The sequence below is a fragment of the Macrotis lagotis genome, chromosome 1 (genome assembly GCF_037893015.1).
Source record: "Macrotis lagotis isolate mMagLag1 chromosome 1, bilby.v1.9.chrom.fasta, whole genome shotgun sequence".
Taxonomy (NCBI): domain Eukaryota; kingdom Metazoa; phylum Chordata; class Mammalia; order Peramelemorphia; family Peramelidae; genus Macrotis; species Macrotis lagotis.
In genome coordinates this window covers 685,246,665-685,252,664 of record NC_133658.1, presented here as the reverse complement: position 1 = coordinate 685,252,664, position 6,000 = coordinate 685,246,665, and the positions used below count along the sequence as shown (strand labels likewise).

Below are 6,000 nucleotides of genomic sequence, written 5' to 3'. Positions count from 1 at the left end.
GCAACTACCTACTTAGATTTGCCAAGATGCTGGAAGAAAGTGAAATAATGGACAAAAGATATGTAGGTAGAAGGAAGACTGAAGAAGAGGTTATGAAATGAGAGAAAATAGACAATAGGCAGGAGAGACTAGGAGAGAAGCTTCCTCACCCCTACCCCTCCTCGGAAAATGGAGATGGAGATATAATACACATACAAACAGAGTGCTGCAAGTTTTATCATTAGATAAAATTTTCATTCACAAAATTTCAATCAATTTCTTAAAATCACACATTTCAGAGTTTGAAAGAACCAAAAAAATCAATTAGTTCTACCCTTAACCAAAATATGAATCTTCTCTACAATATTGGTGATAAATGAAAACATCCTCTTGAGGTAACATATTCCATTTTTGGATAATTTAATTTACTATTTTTATAATCTATAATTCATAATTTATAATAGTTTAATTTAAGAGAAGTTTTCCCTCCTTATACTGAATTATCTGTCATTTTGTAAATTTTAGGCATTGTTTGTAGTTCTGCTCTCCCAGGCCAAACAGAAGAGGATTAATTTGTATTATACAACAATCCTTTATATATTAGAAGAGAGGAAAAAAGGAAGGAAGGAAGGAAGGAAGGAAGGAAGGAAGGAAGGAAGGAAGGAAGGAAGGAAGGAAGGAAGGAAAGAGGAAGGAAGGAGGGAGGGAGGGAGGGAGGGAAGGAAGGGAGGAAGGAAGGAAGGGAGGAAGGAAGGAAGGAGGAGAAAGGAAAGAGGGAAGGAGGGGGCAAGGAAAGAGGAGAAAAGAAAAGGAAGGAAAGAAGGTGAGAAGGAAAGAGGGGAAGAAGGGAAAGAAAGAAGGGAGAAAAAGAAGAAATGATAGAAGAAATAAAGGAAGGAACTAAAATTGTGAACCCTAAAACTGTAAAGACTAAAATAGAGGGTTAAAATAAAATGACAAAATATAGATTAGACATATGAAGTTTTATTCTCTGAGATTTACTGTTTAAATCATTAAGGTAATGACCACCCCGAAGTGGAAAAAGAGGGGAAATATTTATAAAAAAAATAAACAAAGAATAGGGAAAATTTGTGGTCTGACCTTTGTGGTCATACCTTGGTGGTCTGACAATAAAGTTTGCACAAAGTCAAGTTGGCCAAATTGCTCCTCAAAGATTTTCATCCTTGTACCATACCATCTGATGAATTATTGACAAGTCTTGACAAGCAGAACAAGTCAACCCAGAGTCTTATTTCTTACATAGTAACAAAGTGACTGATACCTGAAGGCTGAGTACTCTCTAAAGAAGTCAGTCTTTACCATGAATATGGTTTTGAAAAACTTATTATACTTTGATAGAACAAAGAAAGAAAATAACCATTTATTAAGTTTTTAAACTACATGGCAGACAGACATTATGCTAAATGATGGGGCTAAAAATAAAAGCAAAAAGAATGTCCCTGCCCTCAGGCAGCTGATATTCTAATGTGAGTGTGAAGTCTAAGAAGCCTAGACCCTGAAGGGAAATGAAAAAAAGGAAGGAGAAGGAATTCTGCACAGGGACATGATGCTTAAATCTAGAGAAAGTTATGAACAGAATTGGAACAGGTAGGAAGACCGGCTATCTTTGGCCCCCATAGAAAATGGAGGTTCTAGGAGGAACTTATCAATGGGAGAAGGGGGTGGGACTAACCTTGTGAAGAATATTCCAGCAAAGGATGAAGCTCTATGCAGCATGGTAGGATGTTCATTTGAAAAAGTCACAGGCATTGAAGGAAGCTCCAGGATAAGACAGCAGCAATATAGGAATGATTTTGCAGTCTAGTGAAAGTCAAGAACAGGGTCAGGAAAAGAATAAAAGCAGCTTTCATGTTCTTTACACATTCTTTAGGCTGTTCAAATGAATTTCTGGATTTATTAGCTTATACCATTTGCTTTTTTTTGGGGGGGGTAGTTTTTATTTTTGGTTTTGTTTTGTTTTGTTTTGTTTTAGCTCCCTTACTATACTGGCTATCATTCTCTGTACCTACTCTATCTTTCTAATGTCCCTCTTAAAATAAAGTGAGTAAAACTGATTATAGTATTATTGATTCAATTTGACCTTGGCAGAAGATGGTGGAAAAGTTTCCTTCACCTTAAATGGATATAGCTTCAATTCAATTTGCTTTTATAATACCTTATAAAATTGTTGTTCATTCATTTCAGTCATGTCCAAATATTCATGACCCCACTTGGAATTTTCTTGGCAAAGCTATTGGAATAACATTTCCTCTCCAACTCATTTTACAGATGAAGAAATTGAGGCAAAAAGGATCAAGCGACTTGCCTGGGGTCCCACAGCTGATGTCTGAGAACAGATTTGAACTCAGGAAAATGAGTCTTCCTGACTCCAGGCCTGACATGCTATCTATTGTGCCTCCCAGCAGCTAAATTATAATAATTGACACCTATTAAATCGAGGAGTAATAGCAAGACTCCTCAGGTCCATCAGGTATGTGTAATTGCTTCTTCAACTTTGAGAAGTTTATGTTAAAAATAAAAAGTACTGTTGCAATCACTCTGATTCCTCCATTGGGGAAAATTCCTAACATTTATGAAAAATTTGACTCTCTGCCTTAATTTACACTCCTATCTATCTCCAGCTAACCCTAATTTTTGTGATGAAGACAAAATTTCGGTTACCATAAACATTTTGGTAAAGAAACTGCAGTATCTGTTGATAAGTACTGGAAGCAGAAGTTGGGGAAAGAGAAAGTTTTCATTTTCCCTTGGAGAGTCCCTCAATTCTTGAGGAGATGTATTCAATGCATGAAGTCAGCCATAGAGGTTCTGAGTTGCCTCTATAGATCAACCTTCTGGTGATCAAGACCTATTTTCCTTTTCCTCTTTTGCTGATTGGTCCTAGATTTCCTATTCTTTCTAGCTCATGTCTGGTTATCTCTACTCCTTTTTCTTTTCTGCTGATCCCTTGAAATTTCTCTGGACTTCCAATCTCAATCTCTCTCTCTCTCTCTCTCTCTCTCTCTCTCTCTCTCTCTCTCTCTCTCTCTCTCTCTGTATAGCACTGGTCCACTATTTTATAAAGACCTGTAAAGACTTGCTAAATTTCTCTTTTGACAGCCTCACTCCAATTTATACAAGAATTTTTCAATTTAAGCCAAAGATTGAGTTGATTGGCTGAAATTTCTCTTCACTTTGATAAAGTTTCAAGGTATTATACCACTTAGTGTGGGCTTGTGGATGAATTATACAATTGATTTACTCATTCATACTTTTAATAACTACATCATCATACTGATAATGCATTTGAAGTAAAGGACCACTAAAAACCAGGAGCATCATGAAACCTTCATATTTTAGCTATTTTTCTCTTCTCTTGGGCTTCTGTAGTTTTTTTTTAAACTGAAGTTCATGACTTTACATTCATTTCTGTCAAAATTTCTTCTAATTATCTTCAGCTCACAAGTCCTGATAGTAAAGAGATTTCAACATACTAATTGCATTATTTAGAATATTAGTTGACCTTCCTGTCTTGTTTTATCTGCAGATTAAGTCCAAAGAGAGTACTTCAATATTTCTTTAGAGACCTTTTTTCAGGTTGAAATCATTCTAAAATTAACAGTCAGCCAGTTACACATCCATTTGAGATCCAGTGTCTGTATCTTCAACTTGCCTTTAAATATATATGATAGAAAGTGTGGGACTCAATGGAGGATGGAAAGCAAGTTTAACCACCATATGGGGAAGTTTAGCAAGGCACATTGAGCCATCAACCAAATACTAAATTAGGCACCTATTGAACCCACTTATATGACAACTTTCATGTGATCAGCAATTTCCTAGCTGTCATTCACTTTTGGGGGCATGGTTTTCCCTTTCACATCCAGTATGTATCTGAGACCAGATTTGAACTCAGGAAGATTAGTATTCCTGTCTCTCTAGGCAGGGCATTCTATCCACTCAATCCACTATTTAGCTACCCCAGTAACTAATATCTGATTCCATAGATTGTTCATTTTCTCCTTAAAATGTTGAATCCTTGATTCTTCATCCAGAAAGCTGACTCTGGAAGTATTAATATGTATTTTATAAAAAATAAACCTTAACATTCTTAATCTCTTTTCTTTTGAGTTTTCCTTCTCCATATTCAGTCTCCTGATTTCATTAAAACAAAATAGAACTGACATGGTTAAGATAGTGATCTTTTTTTATACAGTTCCTAGAAGTACATGGAAGGAATGGTGATCAAAGTGATAATATATATTTCAGAAACAGAAAATAGTTTAGAGGAGCTGATAAAGGTAAAAAAATTATATGCTGCAACTACATAGATTACCATTGGAGGGAGAAGTGGAAAGAGAATACTATGGTTACCCACTTCTCTCCTCTCCATTTCTGTGAAGAGTAAGAAAATAGGTTAAGACAGGTAATTAGGACAGCTTGTTGTCTCTTAGAAAACAAAGGAGAAAATCTGTAATGTCAGAGTCACCACCAGGTATCTTTTTCAGATCAGATCAATATTAGAAGTCTCTGAGCTGTCCCAATCCCTTGTGTCACATTGTTTCAACCATTCCAAAGACTCCTAAACATAAGCCTGGCCAGAAGGGAAATTAGTTTTTCACCTTATTTTAAGACATCCCCCACAAAAAAAAATTTGTAATGGTGATTTCTTTTTTTTTTTTTTTTTTGCTTTTCTTCTCTCTTTTCTTCTAGCTTCCATAAGTTCTTTCAACCTTAAGAACAAAGAGTCTCTAGAGTCAAAGAAAGGGTGCTGGAAAATCCTTGAATCTTCCTTGAATCTTGGAAAATCTTCCATTTCTGGAAGTACTGGAGGAGGCAGGGCCAGGGCACGTACAGCTAGTGGCTGGACATGGTAGTAAGTTTGGAGAAAGGAGGAGAATTCAAGGGAGAGGGGCTGGGGCAGCTGATGATAGAGTAGGCAAACACCCAGGTAGAAGGGGAAAGTCAATTGCTGCAGTGTCACAGATGAAAAACTACCTCAGGAAAACTTCCTATCTTCTTCCTGTTCACCAAGAATGGAAAATGAACTCAGAAGCTGAAGATACAATGTATGTAAAGGGAGTATGAAAAAAAAAGAAGTCCAGTCCAGAAGTGACACAATTATTTCTGAGGATAAGTCCATGTTCAGTTAAACATTTTTGTCTAACTTGAGCCTTCAGATACCATTCCTTTAATTCTAGAATTTCTTTTTAAAAAATATGATTTTCAGACCACACCCTTACATTCTTTGGGGAGAAGGAAGAATAGTGAGATTTACCTTTCTTCTAGATTGTGTCACCTTTCCTGTTCTCCGCTAGGTTTGAAAGATCATTGATGGAGGCACAGTAACCAAATCTGCCAGTCATTTTGGCACTTTAGGTTGAAGTTCTTCCAAATCCAGTGTTCTGTACTCATGGAGCACAAGAAGAAATTGTTTTAACATCTTCCTATCCACACTGAAATTTAGTTTCATCCCTATTTTCAACCTCCTCTTATAATCATAATATACCTCCTTTCATTTTCTCTCATTTACTGTCTTCTCATCTATGCTTAGTGTTCCTGACACCCTTTTATAACGGCTGTGCCAATTGTTTTTTCATCCTCAGTTGTCCTGGATTTCCTCTTTTATATGCATCTTTTACCCTCTGAGTAGATCAATGAACTCCCCATGAAGTTTTACTGGTCTTTTTAGGTGGTTTCCCTATTCCTTCTTTTTACAATTACTTTTACTTATGTTTTCAGAATGTCATTCTTTACAGTTTGCCATCTATCTTGAACTGCCTTCCCTAGAAATATAGTAAGACTTTAGATCCCAACTATTCTTTCTTTAAGCCCTTTGCAATATACTTCTCCTAAATTGAGAATGCACATCAAATTTTTCCAGGATTTTCTTCCCACCTTCATAAACTATGTGATGCCCCCAGGGTTCTCATCATTTCTTTTTCAGTATCCAGTTCTGGCCTATTGATGAGAATGAGGCTAAGACTAGCAATTAATTCATCATCACTTCTCATTTTGAGG

The 6,000-nt window shown here is 36.3% G+C and overlaps 1 long non-coding RNA gene across 4 annotated transcripts in view; it reads right to left on the bottom strand.

Moving 5' to 3' along the window:
- Positions 1 to 1,592: 1,592 nt before the first annotated feature.
- The window catches only part of LOC141507713 (uncharacterized), a 181,556-nt gene continuing 177,148 nt past the window's right edge, over positions 1,593 to 6,000 (bottom strand). For all 4 annotated transcript variants that reach the window (XR_012474252.1, XR_012474251.1, XR_012474256.1 and 1 more), the window contains one exon: positions 1,593 to 1,800. This is a non-coding gene — a long non-coding RNA (uncharacterized LOC141507713). The remainder of the gene's footprint in view (positions 1,801 to 6,000) is intronic.